The sequence below is a fragment of the Carassius gibelio genome, chromosome B22 (genome assembly GCF_023724105.1).
Source record: "Carassius gibelio isolate Cgi1373 ecotype wild population from Czech Republic chromosome B22, carGib1.2-hapl.c, whole genome shotgun sequence".
In the NCBI taxonomy this organism is placed as follows: domain Eukaryota; kingdom Metazoa; phylum Chordata; class Actinopteri; order Cypriniformes; family Cyprinidae; genus Carassius; species Carassius gibelio.
The window spans coordinates 52,319,153-52,340,637 of NC_068417.1; the positions used below are offsets into that span (position 1 = coordinate 52,319,153).

The 21,485-nt window shown below is 38.8% G+C and overlaps 1 pseudogene; it reads left to right on the forward strand.

Annotated features, from left to right (window-relative positions):
• Window positions 1-3,727: 3,727 nt before the first annotated feature.
• On the forward strand, window positions 3,728-3,820 carry LOC128008595 (uncharacterized; annotated as a pseudogene).
• Window positions 3,821-21,485: the final 17,665 nt, after the last annotated feature.

Consider the following 21,485-nt stretch of genomic DNA (forward strand, 5'->3'; position numbering starts at 1 on the left):
AAGGACAGTAAAGTGAGGAAGAAAAAAATTCCTCCCTAGTGACGGTATTGGACGGGATGCAGGAATCCAGTTGAAGTGAGAGAGAGTGTTTACTTCCAAATGCTCAGGTGCAAAAAAGACCTGTGGGATCTCCACTCTTCGAAACGGAGGAGAAAAAATGAAGGGCAGCACATCAGCTCTATAGCTCCAATTCAGTAGATCTGGAGTGCATGTGGCCCCTAGAGTCCCCCCAATGAGGTTTCCTTTTTGCACATTAAGCTAACAGCATCGACGCCAAAGGAGTCACAAGAGGTTCCCTCTGTGGCCCCTGAAGCATAAAGCATTTGCCCTCCTGATCCCAGCTCTTCTGAGGAAAAAGAATGGCAAGTGCAACAAGATATAACATGATTTTAATTATTCTTTTCTAGTCCTTTTATTGTCTTCGGTTTTAAATGCCTCATACTCTTAATGTGAGAAGTGTGAAGATCAAAATAAGAGCAGAGAGTGTTTTAGCCTATTTAAAATCTTTTAAGTCAGATACGTTTTTATTACAAGAATGTGGTTTATTTTTTTTTATTGAACTATAGGGAGTGAGAGGAGCTTTGGACCCCAGTGCTTTCTGTGTGGAGATGGTCCAATTTTAACAAAAATGACGGTGTTGCCATATTAATAAACAATCCAAATATCTTGGTGAAGGGCAGCACTGTGGTGAGGGATGGGCGGGCAATTTTAGCAAATCTGACTTTTTAGGCAAGGATTTTAATGTTCTAAATGTGTATGGTTTTATGGGAAAAAGAAAGATAGGTATGAGCTTTTAGAAGAGCTGCAACCCCACATGCTAGGTAGGGTTCCCCTAGTGGTAGCAGGGGATTTTAATTGTGTTTTATCTAAAACGGACAGCAAGGGGGTAGGAAAGGATTTTAAGATTGATATGGCATCCATTTAATTACAATGTTTAGTCAGAGATTTTAGGTTAGCTGACTGTAAAAAAAAAAAGCCTCTCGAATCGATGCTACATTGATCCTGCTCTTCTTTTCAGATCCCTTAATGCTCCCTTGCACCCTTTCACTATGAACTGGTGTGACAGTACGGGGAGGGCTGTGGAAGCAGAACTGTTCCCTTTTAGAGGATGAAGAGTAGTCAGTGTGGACAAGGAGCAGTTCAGTCAATGGCAGACCCTCCAAGACTTTTATGACACACATGCACAGTGGTGGGAAATGGTAAAGGTCTGGACAAGACAGTTTTTTAAGAAGGGAGGGAAAGACAAAAAGAATAGGGAAAAGAGATACATGATGGGGTTGCAAAAAAAGACAACAAAGATATTTTAATCTTTTAAATAATGGTTTTGATTTTAGCAAATAAATAATAGATGTAAAAAAAGAAATGTCAGTTCTTTCTTGTATCCAAAGTAAAGGTGTTATTTTAAGAAGCAAAGAAAGAGAAATAGAGGAAGGCGAAAAGTGTACAAGTTATTTTATTTTTTTTAAAGATAATAACAAGGGGAGGGGCAATAACTACAGTTAAGGTAGGAGGGAGGGATGTAAACACAACAGAAGAGATTTTAAAAAACGTAGAAGGATTTTATGAGGATTTGTATAGTAAAAAAGATGTACACTAGGATACGGCAAGGTAAGTTTTAAACTTTTTAGTCAAGAATGTTAATGGCCAAAATAAGTTTTTTTCCCAAGATTTTACTATTTTAGAATTACATAAAGCTCTTAAAAGTTTTAAAAAGGGGAAGTCCCCAGGAGGAGATGGACTTCCCCTAGAGTTTTATCTTACATTTTGGGATATTTTAGCACATGAATTATTGGCTGTTTTTAACAACTTTGAGACTCCCTAGTAGAGCCCGACTGATATGGATTTTTGGGGGCCGATCCCGATATTAACTCGAAAAGAGCCGATTTATAAGCCGATATTTTTATTTTGAAAATGGGTATTAGACCCATTTCCTATAAACTGCACTTACACAACATTCAATAGCAAAATATCTGCCTGTTCTATGTATGTGGGCTGTATAAACCATTTTCCAGAAGAGATTATGTTAAAAAAAAAAAAGCCTTAGATTACGGTCTCAATGACTAAATTGCACATCAAAAGTATATATTTTTTAATGATCAAAAAAAGTCTAATTTTAAACATTTAACTCTTTTACTTTCTTCCAGTTGAAGCTGGTTTTAACAGTTTATGTGTGCGTACTGTAAATAAATTATAATACTAAATTTAAAGTATTTGCAGAAGTAGTCCCACACTTTGCTGCTACAGCATTCACCTTTTTCAGCCATCTGTAGGGCAGAAAGAGAGATTATTAATATCACCATGTATCATTACTCATGTCATCATTAGACTTATATATAATATATATATATATTTTTGTCAAGCAATAGGTATTACCTATTACCTACTTATATTTAACAATATTATTACAAAATTGTTCTGTTATGTCTGTAAAGCTGCTTTGAAATAATCTGTAAAAAAAAAAAAGCGCTTGTTCAGCTCAGATTTATTTACATGTTCCCTATGGTTAATCATTTCTGACGCAGCTACTCGAAGTTGAATGGTTAACGTTAGTGTCATGAACACACCGCTGTCAATTTTGAGAAGAACCACCTTCAAACAAGTTAATAGCAAGCATTTAAAGGGCCCACTAAAAAGGAAGCTATATTAGCGTTAGAATAACATAGGACTGTAGCTATCGAATATTTTAGTAATCGAGTATTCTACCAAAAATTCCATCGATTAATCAGATAAAATGTGTTTTTGCTTAATTAAAGTGCAATATTAATTATGCAAGAGAAAAAGACTCCTGGGTCTCTTAAAATGAACAACTAAGTTTCCTTTTTAGAAAAATGTTTTTATTTTTATTTTTTAAATGCATAGAATGCAATGCATACATGAAAAATAAACATTTAATTATTACCCATTGTTTCTCTTTCTGTATTTGTACTGTGAACAATGACAAAGTTGACAGATGAATTAAGTGCATTTAAGTGCCATTCAGCTGGGGTTTTAAATAAAGCATTTTCTGAGATGTACATTAAACACATAAAACATTAAAGTTAATTTATCTTTTAATTATTGAAAATGTACTTAACTTTTTGGTAAACAAAGGGGATTTACTATTAAAAAAATAAAACATGGAAGAAATGTTGTGGGATTAAAACTTAAAAAAAAAAAAAGTTTTTAGTGATAAGCTACGTACATTCTGCTGAACAACAGTATTTAACTGGACTTTTATTTTGATGGGTTGATGCACCTTTACAGTTCTGTGTATGTGATGTGACACTAGTTTTACCCAAATCAAACGGTCAAATGCTCATGAAGTGACTGTCAGAGCAGTTCTGGAGATGTTGTTCATGTTTTCACGTTCTTATTTAGTGAGACAGCAGACGCTGAATTCACCGCGAGCTTAATGCGCGCTTACGTGTGTTTAATGAATGAAGAGGCGCTTCTGCACCGTTCATTAACAGAGACACATATAACATGCAGGATTCATATTTTAACAGACTATTCCGGCTTAATATTTACAGATATTCGTCCATATCGTAATTTGATGTAAGTGCAATGACCTATTTTTATTGAATTCATAAAAAATTTGGCAAATTCCTTGCCATTCTGCGTTAAACTGTAAATTTTTATGACTGGATTTCACGATTCCCTCCGCGTTTTCTGCATTGCGGAAATCATAGGGCCCTAGTTGTGGTATGCCAGCTCTATCTTGCAATGGACACACGCCACGACGTTCTGCTCGCCACGGCGGCACATATACAAAAATTGGAGAAGACTAGCATGGCCCCTGCGAAAGGATGACACGCAAATCTGTGGAGCGCTCCATCTTTTTTGGGAAGTTGTGGCCTAATGGTTAGCGAGTTGGACTCCCAATCGAAAGGTTGTGAGTTCAAGTCCCGGGCCGGCAGGAATTGTAGGTGGAGGGAGTGCATGTACAGTTCTCTCTCCACCTTCAATACCACGACTTAGGTGCCCTTGAGCAAGGCATCGAGCCCCCAACTGCTCCCCGGGCGCCGCAGCATAAATGGCTGCCCACTGCTCCGGGTGTGTGTTCAGTGTGTGTACTGCTCCGGGTGTGTGTTCACAGTGTGTGTGTGTGTTCCCTGCTCTGTATGTGTGCACTTTGGATGGGTTAAATGCAGAGCACAAATTCTGAGTATGGGTCACCATACTTGGCTGAATGTCACTTTACATCACTTTACGTTTGCCCACGCCCTCAAATCAAAATATTGCTGACTCCTTGCAGTATAGCATTTCGGACGCAGTGCTTGTGTCTCCTTCCACTTTGTGGTTGGCGTAAACTCGTTGTGTCACATTAAAAAAAATCAGTGCCAAAGAACCTGACGTGAGATTTAAAATAAATTAAAAGAGGCTTCGAGGCAGAGGAATTTTTTTGTAATCGAGTTACTTGAGGAATCGTTTCAGCCCTAGAATAACATAACAGTTGTTTTTTCGAGGCACGCTGTACATAACTTCTAGTCATTGACTGCACGCGCCCCCCTGCCACAGTTACGCGGTGATCATGTGGGAAACACTGCAGATATATTTACAACAAGTTCAACGCTAACGTTATAGTTTGACCTCTTATTAACGTTCGCGCTCTTCCACTGGTATTAGCTTTGTGGCTAATCTAATATAGCAATGCATTAGCGGCTGTAAGTGATGTTACAGAATATTTAGAAGTAATAATGATAGGACCGTTAGCTAGAACTACCACACCGTTTTTATATACAGTGTATGAACTAAATCATTTCACATGACGAACGACAGACTCACCGTCAAAACAGTACATCTCCGTGGCTTGGCTGATCGCTTCTGTAGTGGATTTCTGGTCCTGTTGTGAACTGGGGAGTTGCAGACCTCCCTCTGGTGGGCAAACTATGCAACACTCATAACATGAGAGAAGCATGAGACTCTGTTTCTCATGTTTCATCAGCTGTTATAAACGCAAAATGCAATAAGCTCATATCGGACGATAATATAGGCCATCCTACTCCCTAGAACACTGTAATAAGAATTGATGGCTGCTCTGTCAATTCTTCGTCATCAGTTAGGAACCTGGGTGTGCTATTTGATAGCAATCTTTCCTTAGAAAGCCACGTTTCTAGCATTTGTAAAACTGCAGTTCTGCAAAAATATATTTAAATGAAGGCTTATGCTCTCAATGTCAAATGCAGAAATGTTAATCCATGCATTTATGACCTCAAGGTTAGATAATAGTAATGCTTTATTGGGTGGTTGTTCTGCACGCTTACAAACAAACTACAGCTAGTCCAAAATGCAGCAGCAAGAGTTCTTACTAGAACCAGGAAGTATGACCATATTAGCCTGGTCCATTCAACACTGCACTGGCTCCCTATCAAACATCGTATAGATTTTAAAATATTGCTTATTACTTATAAAGCCCTGAATGGTGCAGCACCTCATTATTTGACTGAGCTCCTGTTACATTATAATTCTCCACGTCTGCTATGTTCTCAAAACTCAGGCAATTTGATAATACCTAGAATATCAAAATCAACTGTGGGCAGCAGATCCTTTTCCTATTTGGCGCCTAAACTCTGGAATAACCTACCTAACATTGTTCGGGAGGCAGACACACTCTTGCAGTTTAAATTTAGATTAAAGACCCATCTCTTTAACCTGGCTTACACATAACACACTAATATGCTTTTAATATCTAAATCCATTAAAGGATTTTTAGGTTGCATTAATTAGGTAAACCAGAATCGGGAACACTTCCCATAACACCCGATGTACTTGCTACATCATTAAAAGAATGACATCTACGCTAATATTTGTCTGTTTCTCTCTTATTCCGAGGTCACCATAGCCACCAGATCCAGTCTGTATCCAGATCAGAGGGTCACTGCAGTCACCCGGATCCAGTACGTATCTAGACGTATCTAGGAAACAGATGATTCTTCGGCACAATCTGACTTTGCTGCAGTCTGGAATTGAACTACTGGTTTAGTCTGGTCAGAGGAGAACTGGCCCCCCAACTGAGCCTGGTTTCTCCCAAGGTTTTTTTCTCCATTCTGTCACCGATGGAGTTTTGGTTCCTTTGCCGCGGTCACCTCTGGCTTGCTTAGTTGGGGTCACTTAATCTACAGTGGGGTTTTTCTCCAAAAATTCAGAATGAGGTGTTCTGTCACATGCTTGGTATGTGCTGTGCGTCCTTGAAACAAAGTCACTTACGCTCTTGAAAAAGGCCCTGGTGGCTGGTATAGTTCGTATTTAGCACAGATCTCACTTTGAAAGTCGATTGGACTGACTACAGCCTAGCTGTAGCTGTCTCCATGTTTGTTTGTTTGTCCTTTTTCAATTCATATTCCTTTTTTTAACTTAAACCACCAAGTGGCCTCTCGCAGCACCCTTTTGTGGGAAAGTTGTGGCCTAATGGTTAGAGAGTCGGACTCGCAATCCAAGGGTTGTGAGTTCGAGTCTTGGGCCAGCAGGAATTGTAGGTGGTGGGAGTGGATGCACAGCGCTCTCTCCACCCTCAATACCACGACTGAGGTATCCTTGAGCAAGGCACTGAACCCCCAACTGGTCCCTGGGTGCTTCAGCATAAATGGCTGCCCACTGCTCCGGGTGTGTGTTCACGGTGTGTTTGTGTGTTCAAGCACTTTGGATGGGTTAAAAGCAGAGCACGAATTCTGAGTTTGAGTCTCCATACTTGGCTGTATGTCACGTCACTTTTTTTTACCTGACCTTTGACTAAGCCCGTGCACAGGTGTGTCAATTTGGGTGAAGGGATCTCATTCCTTCCTGGAGTTATAGCCATTTGAGCCACTTCAGACACAACACCTTAGGACGTTTTGAGGTCCCCTCGCCAATGTGAATGGAAATTTCAATTTTTGGAAGAATATTGACAGTCAGACTCCAGAGAATTTGGGTGGCACTGGGTAAAATACCTGGTGCCAGGTTGCAAAGGAATGTTTACGAGAAAATCCAAAATAGCCAAAAATTTCGTCAGAGCGACGAGCCAATCTGAGACCTGCGTCTTGTTCAGCTCAAGCCAAGGATTCCAATGAACTCTGCGAAGAAACCATTTGGTAGTTACGAGCGATGCTGTACTGTCCGTCACTGCAGAGCCACTATCAGGCTGATCGGGGTGAGGCCCGGTGATGTTGCAGATGTGGGAGGGTACTACCATCCCCCAGTGTTTCAGGTCTCCCTGACTTACCAAAGATGGGCATCGCCATTTTCGGATTCCTCCCCGCTGCATCATAGAAGCATCGCTTCTCAGCCTTTTGGTTAAGATCAAGTGTGATCGACCCAAATGTATCCAGCGAGAGAGGATGCACCTTTGCCGACCATGGTGGTGCGGTTGAAGAATACTGTTCGCTGACAAGTCAAGTTGGATGCAGCTACTGACGTAAAGAGAAGATTTAGAAGAGAGTTCGTGGTTACTGAGCTGTTGAGATACGTTTTTTGTTTGCAATATTTTTCAGGTTCTAGCTTTATTGATTTGACTTTTATTCCAACAGACAGACTGCGTGGCATTCAATGAAGCATGGGAGAAAAAAAAGGATCACTAGCACCTTTACCTACCTTTGCTCAGGATTTTCTGCCGCTAACGATCAACCTGTACAATCCTTTTGTGGAACATGGTGATGTGTTAGCATTCTTAGCCAGGTATTGTGAGACAGTGAAAGGAGGATACCTTGTTAAGCTGCATGCAGACACAGCATCGCCAGGTGGTTTATTTCTAAACAACATGGGTCTTTCTTCATTTGATCAAACAGGGGCTTTTTGCACTATCCAGGTCAACTAGTGTACTGCAGGAGGTGTGGCGTGCAGGGCCATGTGATAGCAGACTGCACAGGAAAGAGATGCCTCTTATGTGGATCTGCAGAACACATTGCATCGGCTTGTCCAGAACCAAAAACATGCAGTTTATATGGAGGAGGAGATCATCTGTTCCGGGTATGCCCTAGCAGACAGAAAACATATGCCAGCTTATTTAAGGAGAGACACGGTCTGCAGGCTGATTTTGGAGGTCTACTAGTGAGTGTTCCAGGCAGAGGGGAAAGTCAAGAGGCAGGCCCTTTATAAGTCGTTGCAGGTGCTGAAATGGTGAAAAGCCAGGTGACAGAAACAAGGTACGGTGTTGCATTTACGATGAGATGGAGCTGGGGAAGGCAGGGTCTACAGGTGGTGAAGTGGAGTCTCCCTTAGCAATGGAAATGGAGTTGATCATGATGAGGTCTGACACGATTTTTGGAAAGGGTCAAGTCAATTTTGCGGGATAAGAGGGGAATGGAGCAGAGGAGTGAGGGAGGAGAAGGAGGAGATTGGACTGAGGTAACAGGGAAGGGGAAGGGAAAGGGGAAAAATATTTAGAGCGAAAAGCAAACATGTCATCTTGGGATGTTTTTTTGCAAGAATGCCATTTGAAGGATAAAAATGATGCCTCCGTTTTTTCAGCGGGGTGGGAAATGGATCCTTCCTTTTGGGGTGTGGGGAATGTCAATGCAGATGGGGTGGAAATCTTATTTTATTCATGAAACTTTGTTATTGAGTCTGCCATTGTCATTATCCCAGGTAGAGTAGTGGTTGGGGATGTGAAGTAGAGGGGGATAGGTTTTTGCTTTGTAAATGTCTACGCCCCGAGTAAATTGGGTGATAGGAAGGGGTTTTTGGAAAGTTTCGATGCAATTTTATATACAAATAGTAATTTGTACAGTGCTCTTTAATTTGATAGCTGGTTGGAAAAATCTGCAATGTTTGTTTCAGTCACAAGGGGAATGGTGGGAGGGATTCAAGGAGAGGGTTGCAGTTTTCTGCCATAAATGTGCTCAGAGGAGTTGCAAGTTCTATGGACAGGGGGTGCCTTGGGGACTGCTGATGGATGGTCTAGGACTCCGTATCTGCAGGAGGTGATGAAGGATTATTATTGGGAGGAAGCAAGTTCTTTTTACAAGGTTCAAGCATCTGGAAGAGACTACATGATGAAAAGCCTACCAGCTTTTTCTTTGCAACGGTGCAGGGTAGGCAAAGGAAAAGTTACATAGAGGGTTTGAGGGGTGAAGGGTGGGGGGTGCAGACATCTGGGAAGGGGATGCTGAAGGGTTTCATAGAGTTATTCAGTGAAAGAACTACTTTAGTTACCGCATATGGGAAGTTTTTGGACAATATGGGAGGGGTTTAATGGAGGAAGAAAGAGCACCTGAAGGGCCCTTGACCTTGCAAGAGGTTGGTTTTGCAGTGGCTTCATTGAAAAAAGGCATGGCTCCAGGTTGTGATGGTCTTCCAGCTGTCTTCTATGAGGTGGTTTTGCTTTGGGTAGGAAGTGAACTGGTGGGAGTATACCAGGAGTGCTTTAGAAGGGGAAAGTTGGGATGACGATGAGAACAGGGTTGGTAACGTTGCTGCATAAGAAAGGGGCGAAGGAAGAGTTAGGGAATTGGAGGCTAATTACTTTGCTGACCACAGATTACAAGGTGTTGGCAAAAGTCTTGACCGAGAGACTTAAGAAGGTCATTGGAGCAGTTGTCCAGCCAGACCAGACGTGGCATGCTGGGGAGGTCAGTGTCTATGAACTTGGCCTTAGTTATAGACATAATCAGCTGGGCAGAGCAAAGGCAGCTTCCTTTAGCCATCTTGAGCTTAGATCAGGAGAAGACCTTTGACAGGTCGGCCATTCCAATCTGGATGCAACCTTGAGGCATAAGGGGTTTGGTCCAGTGTTCAGGGTGTTAGATTGCTTTATAGAGAGGTATTCAGTAGACTAGGGATAAATTGACATTTTACAAAAAAGGTGAAACAGTTAGGGGGAGTATTGCAAGGGTGTCCTTTGTCCCCCCTTCTCTATATTTTATCTTTAGAACCTTTGTTGAGGGCAGTACCTTCTCTTAGGGGGGGTCCACTTGCCTGGAGGTGAAGGAATATGTGCTGCTTATGCAGATGATGAGAGATTATACAGATGTTTTTGACTTCAGAGCATGACTTTGAGGTGGTTGGTAAAATCCTGGAGGAGATTTGCCAGGTGTCTGGGGCACAAGTGGATGTGGGCAAGTCATCAGTCATGTTCTTTGGTCAGTGGGCTGAAAGAGCAGAAGCAAGAGGAGGGTATAGTATTTATGCAGATAGTTTGAAGATTCTGGGAGTCAGATTTTTTAAAGGAGACAGCACTAAAGAAAACTGGGAAGATAGGAAGGTGGAGTTCTAGGGGGCTGTCCATGTGGGGAAGATTAGAGGTGTAGAGGAGGCTGATCTTCTCCCAAGCCTAAATTATTTAGCTTATGTTTTCCCAGTTCCCTTTTGGTCTGGGAGAAGGTTAGAAAATCTAGTTTTTTTTTTTTTTGTGGAAGAAAAGCACAGAAATGGTTGCTAGGGGACAGATGTACAGCCCGATGAGGGATGGTGGAAGGGGAGACCCTTGCATCCCATTGAAGATGGAGGCTATTTTCTGCTCTTGGACAGCTTGCTTAACATCCCATTAGAGGGAGCACAAGGCCAGTCAGTTTTTGCTGACTTTTCCTTTGAGATCTTTGGGCAATTGGAAAGGAACGAGGCCCTGGTTGGCAAATAGGCCAGAGCATTAGCGCAGGGCGGCACAATTTATTGCTCCGAAACCTTGGTGTCTAGAGCAGTCCCTGATATTAGAGCAAAGGAAACTACACCACAGACTGAGTGAGGAGTTAGTGGAAGGGATAAAAAAATAGGGGATTTGCCATATGAAGTTAGTTGGAAAATGTTGTGGCCGTCATATTTAACAGGCCTTTGCAAAGATCTCAACTGGGTAGCTGCCCTGAGTCGGTTACCAGTGAGAGAGAGGTTGTATAGACATGGCTCTGGCAGGTCTCCAAGGTGTCCAACAGGTTGCAGCCAAGAGAAGACAATAGAGCATGCCTTGTGGTCATGTCCAAGATCTGCAGGGCTCTGGAGGTCAGTCATGTTGTGGTGGGAGAGATGGAGTGGGCCAATTATTACAAGGGACTTAGTGTTGTACAGGCTGGGTTTAGATGTTTTTGAAGCACAACGAAGGAGAGTCATATGGGATACAATCTCAGAGGGGAAGCATGTTCTATGGGAATGGAGAACAATGTCTCTGAGGAAAAAAAATCCTCGTTTGGAACCTAGAAAGATTATTTTTACAACTGCTGGGGAAAATGTCGGCAGAGGTTAAAGCGTTCAGAACATGTTTTGAGGATGAGGTGACTAGAAGGGTATGGAGAGGGCTGCAGAAGGTTGGGGTGGGGTAGAAGGAATTACTGTTATTTTTGGACTTCTGTTTGATTTTGAAACTTAATGTACATTTGACCATTGATTTTTGAATAGTATGATGCAATTCTGAAAGAGGACTTATTGTGTATTTTTTGCACATTGAATTTGTTGTTAAAGAATGCTTTGGTGTTAATAAAAAAAAAATCTGTTCTTACTTTAGCACTTGGCAGCTCTGGGGAAAGACAGATTCCAGATTCCTCCCTTATAGGAATAAAGGAAAGGCCTGACTTACAAGTAATTTATTTATTTTATGAATAAATGTCTATAGTTCCTTAAGGTTTTACCTTTCATTTTAATATTTATTCCTTTATTTAATAATAATTTTTGTTTTATATATCACTGCTCATGACAATCACAATCTCAGCTTTAAATGTGAGAAGTGTATGGTGACAAATACGAGCACAGAACATTTGATCCTTTTTAAGTACACCCCCTTCTGATATTTTTTTACTGCAAGAATGTTCTCTCCCCTTTTTAACCAATTATAAGAAGTGGGAAGACAAATGGCCAAATTTTAATTGTATTCTGCAGAGAAAATATAGGAAAGGGGCAGGGGGGATTTTAAAGAGGACAAAATGACAATTTATTGAAAAACATAACAGATTTTAGATTGACTGATGTTTTTAAATCATTGCATCCGTATAATGCGGGCTACACCTGGTTCAGTGGTGATAGTAAGAGAGCCTCTCGTATTGATTATGTTTTTATCAGACACTGGTCATTAATGGATGCTAGATCAACCCTCCTTTTCTTTTCTGACCACACTATGCTTTCTTGCACTCTATCACTTCCACCGGGTGTGACCACAGGCACAGGTCTTTGGAAGTTAAACTCCGTGTTGGAGGATCAGGATATAATGAAAGAATATATGGAGCAATACAGCAAATGGCAGACTTTACAATACTTTTTGATTCAAGAGCACAGTGGTGGGAGATGGTGAAAGCAAGGACCAAGAGTTTTTGTAGCTGGGTGGGAAAAAAGAAAAGAGAACAATGGTGGGACTGCAAAAGCAATTACAACACTACTTTAATCTTTATAAATCAAGGTTTTGATATTATTGATGAAATTAAAGAAGTAAATAAAGAAATGCTGGAATTGGCTGAGGTTAAAAGTTGAGTTATTCTGAGAAGTAAAGAGAAGGAAATAGAGGAGGGAGACAAATGCACAAGGTATTTCTTTAAGAAAGTTGTTAACAGAGGTGGATCAATGGTAAGTTTGAAAGATAAAGAAGATATTAAAACAGACACAAAAGACATTTTAACTAGTTGAGAGCTTATATGAGTAGCTGTATGAGGAAAAGAATAGTGATCAAAGTATTTTAAATGAAATTCTAACCTTTGTATACAAAACAGTAAAAGATAATGGTATTTTAATAAATTATTTCAACCTCCTTGAGATAGATAAAAGTATTTAAAAAATCAAAAGGGGTAAGTCTCCTGGAGCTGATGGTCTTCCTTTAGAATTTTACTTGACTTTTGGGGAAATTTTAAGACGAGGCTTATTGGCTGATTTTAATTACTTTGACAACCTCAATCGACTTCCAGACAGTTTTAGGATGGGTATAATGACATTATTACACAAAAAAGACGATAAGACAGACCTGAAAAATTGGCGGCCCATAACTTTTTTAAATTTTGATCGTAAACTTTTTAGATGCACTGCAGAGAGAGAAAGAGAGCTCATGTGCAAGAAAGTGTAGAGTCATGGCAGTATTTACTCGTAAACCAAATCACAACCTGTTAAGAACCATCAAAGAATCTCATCACCTTAATTAAAAGGGGTCAAAGCCTAGAAGCACATCTTCATAGTTGGGACAGTGTTTTCTCTACTTCCTGTTGGCCTTCTGTAGCTAATCGTAGCTCTGTGTAGCTGTTTTTATTTTATTACTCTAGAATCTTTATCCTACTATCACTCTGTTTTTTTTAAAGTGATAAATATAACTTAATTCACACCATATTTCTGATATTATCAATCAATCTTATCAGATTAATTTTGATCATTCACTTTTATTTTATATCCGTGAGTGCAGTACACCTGCAAAGCGTTAGCACTCGTTAGCTTGTCATTAGCGTTTTCATTCGAACCTATCGCTGTTTTCTTTTCTCCTCTCCTCTCTCTCACTCGAGTTTTTCACAAGTTCATCAAACAACCGCAGTAAGAATATTTCATCAAGCACGGTGAGTAATGGCTTCTCCTGCTATTGTTATTTGTACCTCTTGCCACATGTGCAGTTTATCTATCTCTGTCGCTGATGAGGGATTCACATGTGATAAATGCAGGGAAACAGTTAGGCTGACAGAGAAGATTTCAGAATTAGAGACACGCATCCAAACTTTAATTGAGGACAGTAAGAATGTTAGGGCTCTAGATATGGCTTTGGATGCGTCTAGCTCAGGGATTCCTGTACATTGTCCGGTTCCAGCAGAGCTCCTGCAGCAGGGCAACTGGGTGACGGTGAGGCAGCGTAGTCGTGGGTCAAAACACCGCTCTTCTGTTCCGATCAAAACATTAAACAGGTTCTCCCCACTCAGTGATGCACCCACTGAGAAACCTGAAGAAAGTGCTCTAGTTATTGGCGATTCTATTGTACGGAACGTGAATATAGAGACACCAGCCACCATAGTCAAATGTTTACCGGGAGCCAGAGCGCCTGACATCTTGGCAAATTTAAAAGTGCTGACTAATGCTAAACGTTAATACAGTAAGATTGTTATTCATGCCGGCGCTATAATGTACGACTTCGCCAGTCGGAGATCACTAAAAATAACTTTAAAGAGGTGTGTGAACTTGCAAGCACGATGTCAGACACTGTAATATGCTCTGGCTAAATTAACAAAAAATAAAGCCTCAACAAGTGTTGACATTTCCCAACACCACAGCAGTAATGACTTTATGAACTACTTTACTTCTAAAATCGATACTATTAGAGATAAAATTGCAACCATTCAGCCGTCAGCTACAGTATTACATCAGACAGTGCACTATAGACCCCCTGAGGAACAGTTCCACTCATTCTCTACTATAGGAGAGGAAGAATTGTATAAACTTGTTAAATCATCTAAACCAACAACATGTATGTTAGACCCTATACCATCTAAGCTCCTAAAAGAGGTGCTTCCAGAAGTCATAGATCCTCTTCTGACTATTATTAATTCCTCATTGACATTAGGATATGTCCCCAAAACCTTCAAACTGGCTGTTATTAAGCCTCTCATCAAAAAAAAAACTTGACCCCAAAGAACTAGTTAATTATAGACCAATCTTGAATCTCCCTTTTCTGTCCAAGATACTAGAAAAGGTGGTATCCTTTCCAGTATCCTATCCTGATTTCCAGTCAGGATTTAGACCGTATCATAGTACTGCCTAATATAATGTCCCATGTTCATTTAGACCCTGAGAATAGTAAACAAGAGGATCACGCTTAACCTTTGCATGCACGGATATTGCAAGACATATTAGAGTGGCAACATTATTGTATTTTTTTTTTTGGGGGGGGGGGGGGGTTGTCCTGCTTCTTCAATAAACAAGCTACAGGTAGTCCAAAATGCAACAGCTAGAGTCCTTACAAGGTCAAGAAAATATGATCATATTACCCAAACTTTACAGTCTCTGCACTGGCTACCTATCAAGTTCCGTATCAGTTACAAATTATCATTACTTACCTATAAGGCCCTAAATGGTTTAGCTCCAGCGTACCTAACTAGCCTTCTACCACGCTACAACCCATCACGCTCCCTAAGGTCACAAAACGCTGGACTTTTGGTAGTTCTGAAGACCAAAAATTTGTTATTTTAATATTACTTATTTATTTGTGAAGTTTTAGTGCATGATGACGTTTACTGCATGAGTTAAAGTCTGCATGAACATGTAGGATCATATGACAGACACAGGGAGAGGAACTAATTTTGACCATACCAGAATGTCTAGATGAACGTGTATGGAATATGTTCCACCGATGCATAGGGTGGTTTCTTCTTTCCACCAATGTACACTAACTAGACATCCAAAACGCCGCTTTTAACGCCACTCCTACCACGGCGGCGGCAGCGGTATAAAGTGCATGTGCAGCTTTTGACCACTGAGTGGCGCTTTAACCACAAGTTATCAAACAAGCGCATCAAAGAACATTTTCGCAAATAAACGTCAGTTTTGCCTCACTGATGTGTTACATTTGATGTCTTCAGTCAAGGAAAATGAAAGAAAAACACTATAGTTTAAATATTTAATATATTTAATATTTAATATTCACAGATGAAAGTTTGGTATTTATGAAGTTATGTGCATTTCTTAGAACGAGAAAGAGAAAGAGTCTGTGCTTATATTTTCTAAGCTACATGGTATTAAACCATGTTTTAGATTGGACACATTTAAAAGGTGTGCAGTATTATTTATATTATATAAATTATGCGTTATATTATTCAGAAATTGAGAAATTAAGATTAAGAAATTGTTGCATGTTTAAATGTGAAGCACTGTATAATTTCGTTCCCATTATTTATGCCTAATTTGCCTAAAACAAGAAACGAATAAAATTAAACCGGCACGATTAAATCTTTGAAACTCTAAAGAATTTATAAAACGTCCTCACGATTAAACTCAAGTTCTCTCATTATAATCAACAACATTCACACGATGTAAAAAAAAAAAGCTTTAGTAATTTACTTAAGTAATTTTAGAGTAATGTTAGAGTCTGCACTGCGGATCATTTCAGAAAGATAACAGCTTTAACACCAGTATTAAAGACTTTTAAAAATAAGTTGAGCTCAAAACTCACTCTTAGTTAGCAGCAAGTGTTTTAAATAACTTGATCCGATGTGGATTATAATCACTAAACAAGGCAGAAATATTTATAAGCGATGTAAAAGACTATGCACGCTAAACATTAACGTTACCATAGTAAACATGGTAAATATGGCCGCTTGGATAAATCAGACGTAAGCTTTTTATTCTCTATCACAATTGTGTATTTATTAAGTTACATTTTATCTGTCGTCTCGTTTCAAGAGTTTAGCTCCACGTTGCATATCATCAAAATATAATAATGATTTTTGTTCGGGAGCTTTTATAAAAATAGAGAGTCTGCCCTGCTGATCATTTCGGAAAGATAACAGCTTTAACACCAGCATTAAACACTTTTTTAAATAAATCAAGCTCAAAACTCTCTTTCAGTCAGCAGCGAGTGTTTGAAATAACTTGATCCGATGTGTATTATAATCACCATACAAGGCAGAAATATGTATAAGCGATGAAAATGTCTGTGCACGCTAAGCATTAACATTACCATGGTAAACATGGTAAATATGACCGTTTGAGGAAATCAGACGTCACCTTCGTATTCTCGTGTATTTTAGTAATGTATATTATCTGTCAAAAGCCTCATCTCTAGAGTTTAGCTCACGTCATAAAAAAAAATTGTGGCTAATAAACAGACTCGACTGAATAAGCAGGCTATTTTCATAAGCGTTAAAAATAAATAAATAAAATAGAAATAAGTGTATTTATGTGTGATTAATTTTGAGTCCTGATAAATTAAACCAATAGCTTATGATCAATGTATCACTTACTCTACATCGATGCTTTTGAATGTGAATATATAACAAAGCATGCAAACAAACGGCCGCTTTTATCATCTTCGTTTTGTGATCGGGCATGTTCCAGTTACTTTTTCTGATAACTTCTCTTTGTTGGAGAAATAATGAGGTTGCATGACGTTGTTCTGAGAGGCGTGTAAAGGGCGTGTTTTAGTGTCGCGCAGCGGAGCTTCAGGGTCCACTGTGGAAACCCTGTGATATTCTGGCCTCGGTGCTACAGGCCTGAGGCTATGAGCCCCGCCCGGCCCGCTTTAAGCCCTGGCTCGCACTGGCCAGAAATGCGGCTATTGATACCAGAAACACGCTCCGCCTTCACTCCATGAATAAAGTATTTCAGTATGTTTGAAATGTTATGTTCATAACATAGCATATAAAATAATAGTAAAAATTTAACATAAATAACAGGAGAGTTTCAAAGTGGCTTAAGCTATGTGTAAACTTTTTCCCTATATCACATGCCAAACTAATCTTTAATTGCTGCTTTCTGCTGTGGAAATTTTGTTTGTGATGAAAATAACATCTTTGTCAGTTATTTTACCTAAACAGATCGATTAACTTCAAGATTTTAAAATCAGAGAGCATGCTGATAATGTAGCACTGTAAGATTACATTTCTTTGAACGCATTATTATGAAAGCGATTGAGTGTGAATCTGTTTAAATCATGCTTTAACCCGAAAATAATCAGTAAAAGAAACAGACTAACTCTTAACATCCCGCTCGACTCTTGCAGTCAACCTTCTGATCAAGCTAAATATGTTGGCTGTTGGCATGAATTTTACTCGTGATAAAAAGCTTATATTTAAGTGTTTGTGCAAAAATTATTAATGTGCATTAATGACAGGGAGGCGCCGTCTCATCACTTTAAATTTTCATGATAATGAATGTATAATTTTTTAATTAACAAAATATCGTGGTGTCTCACATAGGTAGGCTACATTAAAAATATATCTACAGAAAGCTTGAAATGTTTTTAAACGAAAAGGAATAGTGTAATGTGTGAATGTTGCATTTCTCTAGTCGGAGAGAGCCAGCACTGTGAATATAACCAATACAACAGTCCTATATAAACCGGTTCAGCAAGCGAAAGCCTCATAAGACACTGTCCATATGAAAGAGCAATTCACACCTTTATCTCGACCCCCAAAAGCATGCATAACTATCCAAAACCCAACCCCCTCCAGCTGAACAGAATTCGGTCTGTGTTTTGGCTCTGAGGAACGGTGTGTTACTGAAACATGCCTGCGCTCAGCAGCACTACTCTTTGTATTCATAATTTTCTCGCAGCCCATATTATTATTTTCACAAGACCGTAATGATAATAACAAATCATCAATTAATAATTAATCATTATTTTACGAAAATCATTGTTATTTGTGATCGTGGATGTTTGCGGGAGGCTTTAAGACCAAGCGGAGTCCTCTGTTCCCGCCTCACAGCGCGCGGGTCTCCGAGGCTTCACTGTCTGCGGTTTGACTTTACTGAATCAGATTGAGCCGAACTTATTGATCATGAGACCAACATTTAGCAAGACAGGAGAAGTCTAACGGAAGGAAGACGTATATCATTGAGCTAATGCTGTTAAAGAGAGAGAGAGAAGTCTAGGACTATTCTTAAACTTGGAGCTCATTATATTGAAGTACATCCAAACACCAGAAACGTTATGCATTTTATGAATAATGAAATGTTATGAAAATTATGCATTTTATTTATTCACATCCTGTATGGTTGAAAGAATAATTTAGTTCACAACTTTAAGTTCCGTTGTTTAAAAAAAATGCTTTATTGGCTAATGTTTCATAAACCTTCAGTTGTTATGCTCTAAAGTATTTTTAATGACATTATTATTATTATTATTATTATTTGAATAATTGTAGCGTACATAAATAGGTAAACCAAAACAAATACTCGGATTGTCCCTTATTTTTTCCCTTGTTTTCCTAAAGAATAAACACGTATTTTTTACAAGAATAAACATAACATTATTAATTAATAAAAATAATTTAAGCAATTAAAACCTTTTTTTAAACTTGAATTTAAATACTATTAAACTAACTTTAAATTCTCAAGGGGTTTATAAGTAAAAAAAAGTTATAAATGAACTTGTGTTAACAATATAAAACTAACAATATAATTCGATTTTTTAAATGAACAATTCCTGTATAACATGGGACAGCAACCTTTATATCAGTGGTTCTCAACCTTTTTTTCCAGCGGGTCGCACTATGGTCTAAGTGCAAGTCTACGCATATAATTTACATATTACGTCAGCAATACAAACCAACCTGATTTATAATATTATAGCCTAACTATTATGATATATAATCTATTACATTCATTGATATAAACAATTCTACTCCCCATAAATAAAACACCTGATGCTGTCGGGAGCTGACCAATTTTGTGAGATTCAGCTTGAAAGGAGTAACACAAAGAGGTTGCGATTGTAACGCCTGTTATACTTTCCGCATGAGCAATCTGGACGCGTACACGGCCAGCGCAGATGCAGACTTCTTCAATTTATACTTCTGAATGCGCAGGCTGATGGCCAGCTCTGCAATTGCCCAGAATTATTGCACATCGCTGTCTTTATATTATTTTATTGACGGATTGCACAGGTTCGAGTAGCAATGAGCTCTTCACTCTGCCTGCACATGTGCAATTTTGTTTTTGAAGCCTACTGACCACGGGCACCTGTCCACGCGGTCGTCTGCTCAGAGCCTCGGCACACACTCTCCAATGATGATTTTTACATCACGCCTAGCTAACGGTCCATAGCCGACTCGTGGACGCCGAAAGTTTGACAGAGGGTTTAAGATGCGGGCTTGCATGACCTGACGAGCAACATTTCAGAAAATGTGCGTTCACAAATGTAGCCTATTTTGATCCAAATATGGAAAGCACTTTTGAATTTAATAATATGAGGTTCTCTCTTGAGATATTTTTCCATTTATCTGAACTTCTTCAAGTGAGTTGCAGGGCAAAAAAAAAATCCAGCACTTCTCCTTCAATAGCCTACACTGTATTCCCGAACAGTATAACCTACTTATAAAAAATAAGTGAACTATACTTAAAACTGTGAAATAGTTCATTCAACTTAAAACTTTTAAGTTTGTTCAACGATTTGGGCATTTTGACTTCCAGGAACTTAAATAAAATAAGTAAAACATGACGTCATATTACCATAGCCTTATTTTTGCCTCTTGGTGGCGGTAATGAGCTTTATTGCGTTCCAATCTGCCAATTCAACAAATAAGAGTCTCTACACTCAAAAACATTTTAAAGCCTTTTTAATAGATATACAAATATCAATAGTAAAAATTTATCAAATTGAATTTAATGATCCTTACATATTTTAATTGAATAATTGATTAGGGATTGTTCAGTTATTCAATTAAAATATGTATGGGTTATTTAATTCAATTTGATGGAATTTTACTATTAATTGAAATGCATAAATCTAAATTGTAGTGTCCTCGTTGCACTTTATTTGCTATTTTTAAAACATATTAGGTAAAACTCTCCAAAACAGACTAGTCAACATGACCATCATGATATGTCCGTTTATTTCATGACTGTAAAAATAACAACGAAGTAAAACAAATTAACAAAGCCTCATATTTGCCTCTTGGTGGCAGTAATGAGCTTTATCGCGTTCCAATCTGCCAACGAAAAGGAAGAGTCTACTCAGTGCACTTTATTTGCATGTTTTTAAAAACACAACATACCAGGTAAAGTTTATGTCGTCTGCGGTTTGTTTAGCGCCTATAATCTGGTAAGTACTTCTTAAAACTTTTTAAAAAGTTGTTCTAGTAATCTGCATCAGAATGTGACAATATAGTCATCCACCTGAAACTATTGTTGCGTTTAGCGACCTAAAATGATCAGGCACACTTTAGGCCTGATGTTATTTGTGGAGTGATGGATCTAAATTTTAACCATTTAGGGACATAGTTGATGTATGCTCGCAATCGCATTGCACGGATATTAATTTGTGGTACCGCTGGTTATCACAGTGCTTGTATTGAAGTTTTTCGGTTACAGAACCTAAATTGAAACAGAAAAAAATATATATATAGATAAAAACCACTTTCATTCAATATTACTTGTTTTTTATCCAATGCTTAAAATTAAATTACCTGCAATGGAAGCCAAATGTTATAAATTCTGAAATTGTTGTATGACTTTGAGATGTCTCTGCCTCACTATTAATTTGTGTATTTCTTTTCTTTACAGGTTAAAACTTGTGAGACCAGAGCATATACGTGAGTAAAATTACAATTTGGAATTTGGGGGTGAAAATACATATGTAAAGACTAAAAGTATGCAGCGTTTTAAAACTGATAACAACTGATTTTAGAGGTTGGCATAGCTCAGGGTTTGCTCATGTCTTGTCATTGTCATGATTTTTCATGATGGATTGGAAATGCAGGTTATGATTCTTATCCTTGAATTCCTATGTGATTCTCTTACTTTTGTTTTCTTATTTAACATTTCTTTATGTTATTCGTTTGAATGCTTGCTTTCAGATTGCTGCAGAATTCCACAGAATTACTAATATCAGCTTCAGAAAAACAAGTTCTATGCAGAGCTGGACAGACATACTCCTCGACTGATTGCTGTTTACAGGCTGAAGGCTGCCCGTACAGGCAAGGCAGCAGAAGCACTGAGAA